Below are 15,580 nucleotides of genomic sequence, written 5' to 3'. Positions count from 1 at the left end.
ATAATGAAACAGCTGCAGTACCTACCTAGCTACCTGGCAATTTTTTCTGTGGCCATCAGTGACACACTGACGCACATCGAGTTGAGGATTTGCAAGCTCAGAGGATTGTTAATGAGCACGTATGTATAGCAGGACATTACTTTTGATATTTTTATGACATCAACACCACCAATAACTACAACTCGTTATCTTAGTCTGTGGATATGATGGTCAGTGGCCTCTCTGTGTATATATGTTGACCTGGCATATACAATGGACACACAAGTCCTCTTAGAGGAAAATAAAGCTCTGTTCAATAAAAATATCTTATAATGTTGATGATCTATTGTTTTACAGGACTGAGCTTGGAACCATCACATCAAGTGCTGGAGCTCTGTCTGAGATGTGACCCAAGCCTGATGTTTGATATTCTCTACTTGACATCAGCAGATGCTCCTCCACTGGGCCCTCCCGTTACACATCAACCCACTTGGTGTGTCTGCCAGAAGTGCAGAGAAATGCCCACAGATGTGGAAAAAAGTGCTGTGGGCAACATCATGCTGCCACGTTTGGAAGCCTATATTTTGCAGGAGGAGGTCCTGCACCTTGCCAGACGGATCTGGAATCATACCCAGGCAGTGGCGGCTGGTGACTCAAAAAATTGGGGAGGACAGGAGGAAAACCAACATGGAATCTTACAACAAGCTGCATCAAACCATATCATTGTCTCCCACCTGATGAAATTGGAGTGGTGGGGGGCAATTTTATATGCCAATAAAACAATTTGCTTTCAAAAACAAAAACCTCGGAGTGGTGAAAAGGCTGCTTCTTTAAAGACATATTGTTTCTAAACAAAGAAGTGCTCATTTTAGCTGTGGAGTGATTCAGATGTGTCATTTTACCAAAAAAGTTAACTTCATATTTATAGTATTGTTCTATTGTGACAACAGATTTATGTTCTCATCAAAAACAAACAACATATCACATGATTTACACGTGTCTATGTATTTTTTTAGTATACAGAATCATATGAAGTACCACAAAGCTTATAATGTGATACAGGTTCAGATCAGTGCTGAATACTAGAGAAATTGAACACTAAAAACATTCACAGATCAAAAAGTATTAATGCATGTATCAAATACATGACTTACACACTCTTATCTACGTGCATGACATACAAAATATAATCTACAAAGCTGACATGTTAACACTTATTATTCTAGTTACTTTAAGCTTATTACTCAATATACAGCTCAGCTTAAAACGAACTGAAGAAAAAGTAACAACAAGCAGCCAGACCTCCTGCACACTCATTCACTAATCACACAACATCAACAGGTGACTGAACAACCACTCAATTAAAAACGGGATCAATTCCAAATCCCAAAAGGGAACATTAGCTATAGAGACTGAAACCGTTTTTTGTACCAGGCTGTAAACGTGTTTATTTCTGCTGTAAAGTTGGGCATTTTAACATGGGGGTCTATGTGGATTGACTCGCCTTTGGAGCCAGCTTCAAGTGGCCATTCAAGGAACTGCAGTTTTTGGCACTTCCGCATTGGCTTCATTTTTCAGCCCCGGAGGTTGCTGCTTGATTAAATCGATGTAAGAGATCCTGCCCTAAGGAGGACAGCAGGCAACCGTCCTCCTCTGCCCCCCACTCTCCACCACCACTTCACACACACTGCTCTTTCTCCTCCTGCCCTGCAGGTGTCGCTGTTGAAGCACTTTAACCAGAATTTCAATGATGGATTTTTTCCAAAGAAGAGAGAAAAAACATTTTATAAATAATACTGAGATTTGGTAATGGTTTATTTCAATGGTTTATTAATATTTTATTTTGATCTCCCTCTTGCCTCTCAAAAAATAGAGGAGCAGCAACCTCCTCTACCTCTATGGACCAGCCTCCACTGACCCAGGCAGTGGCTCAGCTTCCAGATCCTGGCAAGAGTAACCAGGGGTGGATCTAGAGAAACATTCATGGGGTGCCAAGAGGGTGGCATGGAGACTTAAGGGCAGAAATACTGTATATATGCTGATTAGACAGTTTATTAACTCCTAATAATATACTTTGGAGCAGTCACTTACTAGATACTTGTTTAAAGCAAACATAATTTTTAAATTGAATAATATATTCATTAGACTGAGGCTAAGCCATGTCTCTTGAATGCATCATTTTGGGAAATATCTATTTGTGTGATTTGTGTTTCTTATTCAGATGTAAAATATTGAAGTAACATGTAGTAACAATGTTCATACCATGTGGACCATCTGAACTGGAGATAACTTGTGATAACTCAGGCATTCTCATTTCTCTTTCGCTGTCTGAGCTCTGCATGTCTTGATTTCTCTCACTCTCTCTTAACGCTTCCTCTTCCACCTCATCATCTCTGCGATGCTCATTATCTCTGCGATGCTTGGTGACTTAAATACTATGTTTTTCCTTTAATAGTCATCATTATTAACAATGGTGTACAGCTTAACACTGAATGATGTGGAAAGTTTGAGTGAATGTGTGTTGTTTTTCCACTTACTGTCTGTTTCAGCCTCCTGCATGTCCCTCAGTGTTTCCCAACAGATTTCTGAGATAAGGGCCAATGTAATAGTTATGTCAATGCAAGCTTTCTTTAAGGGTTTAAATTGGCTCCTTGGCAGAGACCTAAATATAAAGATGATATTCACCTATTGTGTAACTTATACTCTGTTTAGTGTTGCCAACGAGCCAAGATATCAAGTAATGCTGATTAAATGACATTCAGCATTACTTGACTCTGAGATTCAATTGAAAAATGTGGTCAAAGTGCAAACTCTCAGGTACTAAGCTTTGAATGAACTGTCACTTCATTGCTGACTGATGTGGCTTTTTGTTTGGGGTTTGGAATGAGTGTTTTTAGTGCTTTTTGAACTGGATGCTTCTGTATGTTGCATTTGCAACTTGCAGCTTGTAGCTACTGGGAGACACTCACAATCACCAGTAAATATTTGTGTTTAGTCAGGTTTAATCCACCCCTCACACAATAAAAACACGTGTTACTATTATTAAACTAAACACGCTTCAACAGAACAACCCCGCCACTATCCATCTATCCACTAGCCGTTCTGTATTTCTACATGTGCAGTTATTCTCAATCTTTTTTGGGCCAGTGCTCTCCTATCCCTCACCCATGTCCCTTAATCAATTAAAATGTAGGCTAATTGTCTACCCTGAATATTAATGTTGATGATTTTTCTGTGTAAAAAAGCACGTCATTGAATGCCAGATAACAGATTTGATTTAACTGGACAGTTGGAATATCTATATAATGTTTCTTGACTGCAGGTTGCAGAGAAGTTAGTTTCAGCCATAGTGTGCCTAAGGACATGAACTCCAAGTGATTGCGGTACTTGAACTGCATGTGGAGGACCTGGCTGAATCCCTGCTCAATGAGATACGTTGTTGGTAAAGCAAAAAGAAGCAGCGTGGTCTTCTCCCAGAGAGGCAGGTAATGCTGGGCATATTTGACCCATGTACTTCCCCAGCCAGAGTTGCGGAAAGTAGCCTGGGCCTTGTTGTCGCTCTGGATGTCGACAAGATGCTCCTGGATAGCAGGCTTGCATTCGGTCACGTTCACCTGAAAGGGCTACACCACCAGACAGGAACATCAAGGTTCAGGAGTTCCCTGAAGCAGATCTCCATGTCAGCCTTGACCATCCTCAGGTGGTCGGTGTAAATGAGGAGGTGGTCATCGTTAAGAGCCTCAGACACCTGCAATGAATATAACCAGCAAAGTGTTCTTGGTGCAGACTTATAGACTATTTGATTTTGAAGTGGTTATTTTATTGCAAATTAGTCAACTAATAAATGTTTGTTTATATTTATAATGCATATCTGGGCCTATATTTTGAGACAAGTCAATATAATAATCATTACATCACAATGTATTCATAGAACTAAAATATATCAGTTATAATAATAGCAGGCCTATTATGATATATTTATTTAAAGTTGTTTCTGAAAAACAGTAGATCGCCTTGGTCTGAGGGAAATGAGCAAACTGCCTCCTGCTTCTGGAGGTGAGGCTGTGGATGACTGCCTCGCACTGGACCAGAGTGAATCCATTTCCTTGAAGCTTCAGTGTGTCTTTGTTCATCTTTTCAAAAAGTCTGCGAGGCACATGATGTCGCAGCAGCTGGATGACACCTTTTCCCTGAGAGCTGTATCAACCTCCTCCAGGACCTCCATGATGCTGCCAAACAAAAACAAAACAAAATTGGAAAACAAAAATTAATCAGCCATCTCCTGACTGTTGGAGGCCTTATAGCGGACATAGGCCATCAGCAGAGGATTGTTGTCAGAGATGGTTTTCTCATCCAGCTGATGGCTGAGTGGAGAGGATGGCACACAGCTGCTCATCTGTATCAGTGCCCATTTCATTTATCCTGTGTGCCACGGTGTCATTGCTGAGTGGGATGGATTTCAGCACCTGTGTGGGATTGTGCTCCATCATGGTAGAGATGACACAGATGGCAGAGAGCACCAACTTCTCTGCGATTGTGAATGGCTGTCCAAATTTGGCTATCAGCAGGGAGATATAACACGCTACTAGTCCACTATCAGTCTAGCTGGTCTTCCTAGTGAAGGAAGTGCTGATGGTGTATGGAATCAAATAATGGTCATAAATATACTGAGCTTGTGAAATGGTTTGTGAATGTGTAATAGTTAAAAAGTTTTGCAGCTGTAGAAATATTTCATGCATGTGTGAAAAAGTTTTGTGCACACATAGGGGAGAACGGGGTAAAATGAGCCACTTTTTACTGCAAAATGAAAGTGTGTTTGTTTCAAATAATAGTTAATATATATACCTCAGGTTGTTGTGTACCCATGGAAATTAAAACAAGTTATCTAATTATTATGGTTTTAGAACAATGACCCATCAAAAAAAGTTTGTCCTATGGAACAACTTACCCCAAGGTAGGGGTAAAATGAGCATGGGGATGGGGTAAATTGAGCGCTCTATGTGTGAATAGTGTTACCATTAAATACTGATATAAAAATTACACAAAATCAAACAAATTTGAGATAATTTTGAACTTTATTAATGCCATCAATTTAACAAAGGCAAAAACTACTTGTCAGTAAAATTATATGTCTGTGTCCTGTTGTTCAACATGTTACCTAAACACTTTCAGTAAAGATTAAACTGTGATCTTTGTGTGTTAGCCACAGAAAGAATATGTGTGTAAATGTGCTTTTGTGTATACAGACAAATTAAAGGAAAAACTGATCCAGGTCTGAATGCTTGACCCCTACAGTGAGGGGATCTGGGGGCTCTCTTATGCTGTGGGGGGCATTTTGCTGGCATTGTTTGGGTCCACTTGTCCCCTTAGAGGGAAGGATCACTGCTAATCAATACAGAGTCGTTGTGAGTCATCACCTTTATCCTATGATCAAACATTTCTACCTCAATGGGAGTTGTTTCTTCCAGGATGACTGTAGTGGAAATTTAAGATGTATTCACAGAGAGCAAGTTGTCTTTCAGAGTTTTATTGCAATATCCAGAATACATATTTGCAAGTCCAAATCTCCCAGTTTGCTAGGCTGAAGAGATATTGAATGAAGTTCAGTGTTGGTACTTGCATGTACAGCCACATGCATCACAATCATCCCATATTCATCACCCTAACAGCTATTTTTAATTAATTCACCGTATCTGTAGGGAGTTTCTTTCTGTCTCTGCTGACAATGAAGAGTTGAAGGCCAAATCCTTATCTGCCTTTCCTCCCTGGAAATTCCCTCTAAAGTTACAGTGACTGAGTCCCACACCTCAGCTTTGATAGTACTTGTTAGGAACATTTTCACACAGGAAGCAGAGAGGGGTCACTGAATGGTTTGATGAGTATGAAAATGATGTGAATCATATTCTATGGCCTTCACAGTCACCATATCTCAACCTATTTGAACACCTATGGGAGATTTTGAATCTATATGTTAGACAGCGCTCTCCACCACCATCATCAAAACACCAAATGAGGGAATATCTTCTGGATGAATGGTGTTCATCCCTCTAGAAGAGTTCAGAGACTTGTAATGCCAAGGTGTATTGATGCTGTTCTGGTGGTCCAACACCTTGCTACGACACTTTATGTCGGCTTTTCCTTTAATTTGTCACCCGTCTGTATGTACAGCATGTTTGTGTGTGGCTTAAATTTAACATTAGTCAACAATTAGGTATTTATTCATCAACATTGTAACACTTGTAACAGTGATCAAACATTAACATAAACTCTAGTCTCTAGAATATCAGAAAATAATTTTTGGGGGTAAATTGAGCCATTGACTCAACTTGCCCCCACATCACTGGCACGTTTTACCCCACAACCTCCATTTTGACAAAACTGTTTCATACAGTGGTTCAGATCCACAGTTATGCTAAGTTTATGACATTGTTTTGTAGCTTACACTGACTTAAATTAACATGTAATAATGTCCAAAATGTATATTTTTTAATTAAGATACAAGACTGATAACTTTAGTAACATGATGAATTCACTTGGCATGACAAAAATCTTTTTTTTTGTTCTGTTTTGCTGACCACTCTCTCCATGTGCTTGAGTCCAAGATGGATTGAGTAATGTGAACTATACTTTCTTAATTTGTGATCACATAATTACTTTTGCTTATGGTTACACAGATAAAGGGGGTGGCTCATTTTACCCACTGGCTCTATTTACCCCGTTCTTCCCTATATTTTGCACCTATAAAAGGATGAGGATGAGGATGAGGATGCTGTAGATATTAATGGTAAACATTTAATGTGTTGGGTATTTAGCTTGCAGTTAGTTTACTGTTTTTGTAAGGCAACACAGTTTTCCAAATGGGCTGTTGTATGTACCCAAAATAGAACAGTAATGTAGCTTTCTGTCAGCAAATGTCCGCTAGCGTTACTGAAGCTGCAGATCATAGAGCCATGTTATGCCTTACTGTTGACGTTGCTGCAGAGATTTTGTCTCGGTAGGTCCGGCATTGTTTTGAGCTGTAGTGAACTAGTCATACTTAGTAGTTGCAAAACCCAGATCGAGCCATGGGCTGTGAGCAAGTCTGTATGCAGTCAGCGGTGTTGAACCACCGGTGAAGAGGAGTCAAACTGTGTTTCAGGCTGCTGTGAAAGACTCTCTGTCAGCTTAACTCACAGTGGGCTGTGCTGCTCTCATCAAGCAGGCCAAGATACAGTTTAAGCGCTGCTATCTTCTTCAAAGTAATGTTTCAGTTGAGTTGAGGATTCAGGCTTTCGCTTCTTGTAATCTTAGTTTAATAGCGAATAAAGTTTAATCTGAGTACACTCAACTCTTTATTCAGTAGCAGCGTAAACTTCAGAAATGAGATACTATACGTGGGAACACGAGATTTAATGTTACAAATAAAATAAAAAGAAACTCAACTTCAATAAAATATTGAAATACACATACACTTGAGGAGAATTATTTTTCTCACACCAGGGAATTAAGTTTTGAGTTTTAAATGCAAATTCACACTTCAGAGTCACTATTGTCCGGATACTTAATGTCACATTGTAAATCGTCTATTGTAAAACCAGTTCAGGAAAACTTTTCAACATCATACATTCATTTGACAATAATTCAATCCTTCCTACCAACATACCAAACATTAACATGCATATTAACACTTCTTGTGATGTTTAGACATTCAGCCTTCACTGATTCAAGCTTCTCAAACCATCTACACTGAAATAAAAGTTAACACTATAGTTAATGAAATAAAGTTAAAGCAACAATTATGTGACTAAACTTTCAGAAACATAATTTCAAATATAAATTCAACATAACTCATAATATAAAACATTCAATATGACTATTATTACCTAATAAAAGAAAATATTCAACCTCAATTCTTCACACACACACACACATTTTACATTCCTATAACTTCAGTAACTTCATTCTTGTAATACAAGTACCTATCTAATTTAACTATTAAAATATGATTGTCTATAAAGGTTAATAGATCAAAAGTTAAATACTTGGGTGTTTTTAAAAATACCATTGCATATTTACCATATAAACATTCATTAACTCTTAACATAAGAAAATTCAATTTGAAATTCTAATCTTATTACTATAGGCCAGTGTTGTCACATGTAGTAAAAATGGAATAAAATCGAATATTAATATCTCCTCAATAGGTAAACACACAACTATCAAAATTATACCATTCTTTATGTATTTCCATGACAAGATTACACAATTTACATAATGATTAGACATTTAATTCACATGAAATTCAGCTTTAGCTCAGATTTGCAGAGAAGCTCAATGAATGTCCTTCAAGAATGTGAGTTAGAGTTGATGACTCTAGTATGTGTGGGCAAGGAGGCCAAAAAGAGTTTTCTGTGCATGTGTGTTGAGTTATCAGTCCTTTCTCCTGGTTCAAATGACCCCAAAGGTCATTTATGCTTTTAGTTTAGGACATAATTTAGTTATTGGTCAGAAATGGTCTGTTCAATCTTCATTTTGTCACAGTGTTTAACTTTGGTCAGTATCATGTTGTCAGATCCCCACTCGGCAAAGAGGTCAGTTTGGGGGTCCAGAGGTGAGGCAACTCTCCATGTCTCTTTGGAATTCACTCACCTCCTCAATTTGAAATTAAAGACAAGATCCCAATGTGTCCTACATTATAAACACAAGTCAGTGTTGGCTGACAGGTCAGCCTGTGCATGTGGCATCATATGGGCGCTGTGGTAATCTTCTACTGTTTTGGCAGTGATTATCCTTTAGACAGAATATCACAATTACATATCTGACAGTAATTATTGCATTTCAAAGGCCACCACGTTACTGTCAAAGAATGATAACACTACAACTTTGGCTGCATTTTATGCACCGTCATAACAGTTTTCAACCTACTGTCGGAAGTGAGTATTATTTGACTATATTTTAGATTGGCCAGAAATAGACATAGGCCTCTGTTATATCAAACTTGGACATTAATTTTTCCATTTACTTTCATTTGATGGTTAGCAATTCTAGTTATTTTAGAGTTAGCGAAATTTCACTTTCAGAGTCATTTGCATAGTTTCACAATTGTATCAGTGATTTGTTACAATGTCTGTGTTTGGCGATAAAAGCCACATGTTTAATTTTGTTGTGCCATGGCTTTGTTTAGATAACTATTGTAGATCATCATAAGTAGTGTTGAGGTTCAGAATCTTTCAAAACAGACCTGATGATGGTATGTGGAACCTGGCATTAATATCTACAATCTACATTGGAATTACTTATAATGGAGCCATATGGATTTTAAAGTTGCTTTTGCATATAAATATGTTACCACTTCATGTTCAAGCTACAATATCGTAAGCTAACTCACCTAGCCCTCTACTGACTTGCATCTGCAACAGCTCCTGGGTATTTGGGGCAGGAACACCAGAGAGAACCCCATGTTGACAGGGATTGTCAGGCCTCCTGGTTCTGATCCGTAGCATTCTCTCAGTTGCAAACAACCATCACCACAGAAGCGCTCTGGATGTCTGCAATGTAGCTGTAGTCCTTCTCCACCTTCAGTGTGTACAAGTTCCACTTCCTGGACTTCTTATTGTACACTTTGCCTTACCTGTCATAAGAGAAAGGAGTTTAAGCTTAGTGAAACATTCATATTACCTTACATTGCACAGTAGTTTGCATTTCCACATAAAATGCCATCATCACACTAAATCAGCACCATGCATTTTGTACTTGTTACAAAAACAAAACATTGTACCTATATTTGGCATATTAGTGGCTCTGTCTTGACTCAGCACCTATAAGTTCATCCATCCATAGCTTTTCTCTTGGCTGGTCTGTGGATGTGATCATTGTAGTCCAGGCCAGCCAGCGTTTGCTTGCTGAGTATGTGATTGTGGAACTTATGTGATTGTGCAACAACTACAGATCCACAGTGAAAATAATATACAATTGCTTTATGTTCTGGTAATACAATTCAAGACATAGCAGCATCAATTCTGAATTACAGTATAATATTTGTATAGGAGAAAACAGTTAGTTGAATATAGCAACCTATGCTGATATACTTGAAACATAGATACTTGTGCATGGTCTTTAGCCAGCGTGCGTCAAGAATAAGTTGTCAGTCTCTGCTGTGCCCTGGAACCCTTGTGGATCCACTCCTTCTCTCTGCTCTCCACCAAGGGGCCATGGTGACAGTCAACAAGTTCACATGTTCACATGTTCTCCTGTGATACGGGATATGAATCCAAGCCACATGTCCTGAGGAAAAAGTTAGAAATGTAACTGTGTATGTACACTGATGTAGATGATTTTAAAAAATCCAGCTCCATCCCTCTCTCCATCAAGAGATGATGAACTTACTGCATGATTTTTTTCTGCCCAAGCCTTTGGACCCATGCCAGATGTCCAGGATGTGGGGGACTCAACAGTCTTTGTATGTCCCTTTGTCGGGAGGACAAAAACAAGTCATGGAACACTTATGTATGCTATGTAATAATCCAAAACAGTGTCTAGTCATAATGATGTAAGTGATGAATGTGGTCTGGGACTTTATGTAGAAGGTTACATTGCTGCACCAACCCTTAAAGAAAACTACAATAACTACTCTAACTGAGCAGGGCTGATATTTGGGTATGAGCATCTGTGCAAATTTCTGTTACATTCAGCTCTTGACAGAGTGTCTCAAAGGTATCCATGAAGCACTCCTTCTCCATGACAATGGAGATCCTCAGTGTCTCCCGCTTGTCAATGTTGACCATGCAGATGATCTGTTTGGATTCATTGTCCATGGCAGCGTATGTGCACTATTGTGCACAGTATCCAGGACTGTCCATCCATCCATCTGTCCATCCATTCAATCCTTTGAATAAAAATGAGAACAAAAAGAGAGCAAAAATGGTAACTACACTGTTCAATAATGAGCAAAACCTGTCATTTTAAGCTGCTCCAACTGCATGAAACAACACTGAGCAGCCATAGGTCAGGCTAGCGCTTCTTATGTCACAAATAAAAACTTAATTGAAAATATTGTCAGCATCTATTCAAAAATCATCCACAAAAGCCAAAGTAGTTTTTGTAAAAAAAAATTTGTGTTAGGTCTTCGTATCACCTTGAATCTGCCTTGCTAATACTGTCTCTTGGGAACAAATACAGTTCTCTTATATGGTGTATAGTTTGCGTGTGTGTGTGTGTGTGTGTGTGTGTGTGTGTGAAACTAATCCAGGGCCACAACAGGCCCTTTAGACTGAAGCTGGGTGATGATTTTGGCTTTCTTCTCATTCCAGAGGTCCTTTATAGTGTCCACACAGTAGGAGTCCTGGATCCTGAAGAACGAGGACCTCCCCACCTTCCCCATTTTCATAAATTTGAATAGGAGTGATATCTTTGCACAGTTATTGCCAGAGAGCAGTATGTTACTGGCCAACAAGAAGTCCCCCACCAGCATCCCATACTTTAAAATGGGCTAGGAAGTCCAATTCCACACAGTGTGACCATGAGGACACATCTGAAAAAGACAGGTGAAGAAAGACAGCACAGTACAGAAACAATTACTACTTCATGTATGACACATATACAAAAATCAGTCCAAAACATGTAATGAAGATTGATGTCAAATAAAGACACCAATCCAACAAAGCAGCTGTGCCACTGGACTTGATATTGATCTCGAATGGCCTAGGTGCCCGTCACTCTGCCTTGGTGTTTAGGTCCTTAGCAGGACATATGCTGACAGAATAAGATATTAAGCAAGCTGCCTCAGACAGTCATTGCATGTGTTGGATGCAGGGTGGCCAATTATATCATCAAACAATCCTGCATTTAAAATCCTACTTAAGTAAAAGTATAAAAGTATTACCAGCTAAATTTACTTACTCTAAGTAGGGTTTTAAATGCAGGGTTTTTACTTGTAATGGAGTATTTTTACATTGTGGTATTGATACTTATTCATAAGACGTGAGTACTTCTCCCAACACTGCAGGTCACAGAATCTGATGGGTTGATGACATAAAATTATGTATTTTTTGACCCATTACACCCTCACAGATCATTAAACAAAAGCAATCTACATGCACCAGTTCAAAGCAACATTCTTGCTATTACTAAAATGGAAGTTATGTGTAAACATACCTGCACATTGATTTTCTGTCTTCTCTGACTTCAAAACTCCCTCCCTTGTTTACCAACTATGAATATTGTCAAGCTGTCACTCCAACCGAGACTGGTCAATAGAGACGTGTTGGTAACGCTTTATAATACAGCCCGTGTTTTACGGTACAGCAGAAGAAAACAAGACAATGAGGAACAAGGGAGTAACAATCGGGGTTTTAAAGTGTAACTTCCCAAAATTTACCGCGTAACTTCCCGGAACTTATGGTGTAACTTCCTCATGTGAATCAATACATATGTATATGTGCGATAAAATCAAATGTTTTTACACTTTGCTCATGGCAGTTGTGACAATCATTTTTTGTGCATGTGTTTGGCAGGCAGGCAGGCAAGCTTCATCCATACTTGAATTTACATTTATTATGTTTATGTCTATTGCTTCATTGTATGAATTTGAGTAAGAACAAGCTGAGAAATGGGTCTATACTTTTGAAAATTAGCTCCTAGCAGCCATGTTGGTCCAGCACTGCAGCTCATAACGGGCAAACTTACTTCTCTCTTCCTATGGAAGGCTTGTATTGTCATCCAAGGATGAAAAAAATGCACTAATGTAATAATAAACATAGTATATCTTTAATTACACAATAATGAGGTATGCAGGAAGTTATGAAAAATGATTTTATTCTTTAATTACACAGAAACCATAAGGTATGTGCTGTTCTCCAAGTCTTACTCAGTAAGGACAGACTACTTTCTCTACATGGTAATAACAGGGGGCGGGCTGGATTATGTAGTTCACAATGAAAGTTTTCCCCTTCAAAATTAAAAAAAGTTTTTTTTCTTATTAAATATTACTTATTTATATTGTGCACTTCTTTCTGTTATTTACTAATATTTCTTTGATTTCTTTTTAGGGGTTTTTTTTTGTTGCTCTTGTTCTTTTTTTCCTTCTTTTTTTCTAACAGTTCTTTTTGAACAGTTAGCCTGTCACTTGAAAGAGTGTTACATTATAGGTTGTTTTTAGCCTTTAGCAAGTTTCTTCAAGTCCATTTATAGTGCAATTTTTAAATTAACCAAACCTAAAAATTTTTAGAAAGGCCAGTTTAACTGACAGGAGTTTATGATTGCCTGTGTAACACATTTTGCTGTCACAGACAAAATAAATGCTCCCCATTTGTGACCTTGGCACTAAGTTACCTACGTTACTCTGTCACATTGAGCTCCCTATGCAGACACTAGGGGGTGAAATGTTAACGTCATTTATTCACCTGTTATCCAGCAGCAGATTGCATCCTAAGAAGGTATTTTTGTGATGTCACTGATGTTTTCTACCTGCCTACAATAATACGATATCAATGTTCAAATAATAATAATAATTCCACCAACAGTGCAGCTTGATGCCCCCGGTCTTTATATCAGAAGAGCAGATCACAGCAGCACAGTCTCTGGAAATATTGGGTTTATCACTCCGGGGAGGTAAAAATATCTGCGAGATCACAAATATTTCTCTGAAGATACAATCAACTGCTGGATAACAGTGGGAAAAAAATATTTTATTTATTTATTTATTTTTTGGTTATTGTTTAAATGACAAACATAAAAATCGACCATTTTATACACATTAAGTCACATCACGTAACACATGCTAACATTACACATACATAACGTTACTGATGTCTCTGGTACACAGTGGATGTGGGCTTTGTTAGTTACCTACAGGAACGTGATATCAGTGATCTTCTGAAAATATTATTTCAAAACATGCAAAAAAGCCTACAATAACGTTGCTACAACGTTATGTACATCAATGTTTTACATCACTTTTCAGGTCACCTCTAATGTGTGTGCAATTTCCAGCCTTGCTTAACTACCAGACATGCTAACAGTTAACTTAAATTACACAGAGTGAAATGACCACCAAAGTACAGGCCGATGTCATCTTAACATTTAATGGCATTTGCCAATACGCCACCTACTGGACTGGAGAGTGTAGCATTAACGTTACATTGTCTTTTTAAACAACAATTCTCTCAGCTAAAGCTTTTTATTTAAAGTAGTTAAAGTACCATCCATTTTACAAGACGGCCACACAAGGAGACTTTTAAGTCTAGATACAGCTACATTTAAAGATACACAATAACCAATCAGATTAAGGAGAGACCATCCCACTCACCACGATAGAGCACATTCATGCTCAAGTTTTGGTCCGGGCGATCCTCAAGTCTGAGTGAATTCAAACAACTTCCCGTGTTCAGAAAAAGTGTTTTCTTTGTGTTGTGAATGAATGTTTTATTCATACAACCCACAGTGAGAGTGACGAGTGGCAGCAATTGGACAAAATCTCAGGTAAGTTTGTTTTGCGATTGAACATAGCTAACGCTAAATTAGTGTTAATGTTTTACAACGTTGTCAGCCAACAACCACTAATGTAAGCTTGTAATGTGGCAACAGTTAGCTGTAGTTATTCTGCTAATGCTTGCAAATTTAACTTTCATTACTTGTGATGGGTGGATGAAGCTTTATGAAGATTTGGGGCTTTCACAACACAAACGGAAACACAGACTTGGGCCGATGCACTACAACACGTTTCTGATTGTAATAGTTTTTGTATTATATGTGAGCAATAAAATTCCAAGAAGCCTGCGTGTTATTTATTAAATCTGTAATTCTTTTGTTCATACGGGTTAGAAGTTTACAAGTCACTTCATTGAAAAATAGTAGTGGGTGCATTTTATGACAACCACGTGACATTAGTATCAAACACAATGCTATAATCAATTGGGTAGCTCTGGGACTGAAAAGGGAAGCCAATGCAGAAGTGACTTAAACCTGCATTCTCTCTAATCGCCAGCAGGAGGAGACTCCACTGTCTCCAAAAAGAAAACCATTTGTATGGAAGTCTATGAGAAAATGACCCTACTTCTCACTTGATTTATTACATCTGTTAACGGTTTTCTAATGAGTTTATGGTTTTGATCGCTAGTTTCAAGTCTTTTTCAATACATCATGACCATTTTGTAAGTTACAGTCCCATGTTATTTAAATTTGACAATAAAGTAGGGTATGCTCTAGGGCATGGCCACGTTGTGATTGACTGACAAGTCGCTACCATGGTGGCAACGTTGGTTACGTAACGTAAACATGGCGTAACCCCAAATTCAGACTATAGCTGTAGCTGTAGCTGTCCATGGCGTCGCTATTTCAGTGTTTTCAGGAGCTGGGTGTTCAGTTTTTTCAGTGAGTACATTTTGTTTTAATGGTTTTAAGCCTGTTTTTCACTAGCAAAAATTAGCATTAATATTATCACAGCTGACCATAGACTGTAAATGCACTGCTCTAACCAAGCTAGCAACTAGTGTTATGGTCAGCTGCACCATCTTGTCCACTTATCACCACTTCTGGCTCCAAAAATCCAATAAGGTGACAGTCAGAATAACAAACTAGAGGCCTCAAAACGCCGAGTCCACAAACCAATGGGTGATGTCTTGAC

At 38.4% G+C, this 15,580-nt stretch overlaps 1 long non-coding RNA gene across 11 annotated transcripts; it reads right to left on the bottom strand.

The window, feature by feature from the left end:
• Window positions 1–3,944: 3,944 nt before the first annotated feature.
• Window positions 3,945–15,326, bottom strand: LOC121900728. Of its 11 annotated transcripts, none has more exons than XR_006097035.1 (5): window positions 14,264–15,326; window positions 10,345–11,488; window positions 9,737–10,242; window positions 9,347–9,589; window positions 3,945–4,208 (listed from the first exon to the last, which is right to left on the bottom strand). It is a non-coding gene; the product is annotated as an uncharacterized LOC121900728 (long non-coding RNA). The 11 variants fall into 11 exon arrangements; XR_006097033.1 differs by lacking the exon at window positions 14,264–15,326 and adding an exon at window positions 12,112–12,974 and having other exon boundaries at window positions 10,345–11,972; XR_006097034.1 differs by lacking the exon at window positions 14,264–15,326 and adding an exon at window positions 12,112–12,962.
• Window positions 15,327–15,580: the final 254 nt, after the last annotated feature.

The sequence above is a fragment of the Thunnus maccoyii genome, chromosome 7, assembly GCF_910596095.1.
Source record: "Thunnus maccoyii chromosome 7, fThuMac1.1, whole genome shotgun sequence".
NCBI lineage: Eukaryota > Metazoa > Chordata > Actinopteri > Scombriformes > Scombridae > Thunnus > Thunnus maccoyii.
Note: the sequence above shows the minus strand (reverse complement) of the source record. Positions and strands in the feature narration are given on the sequence as shown.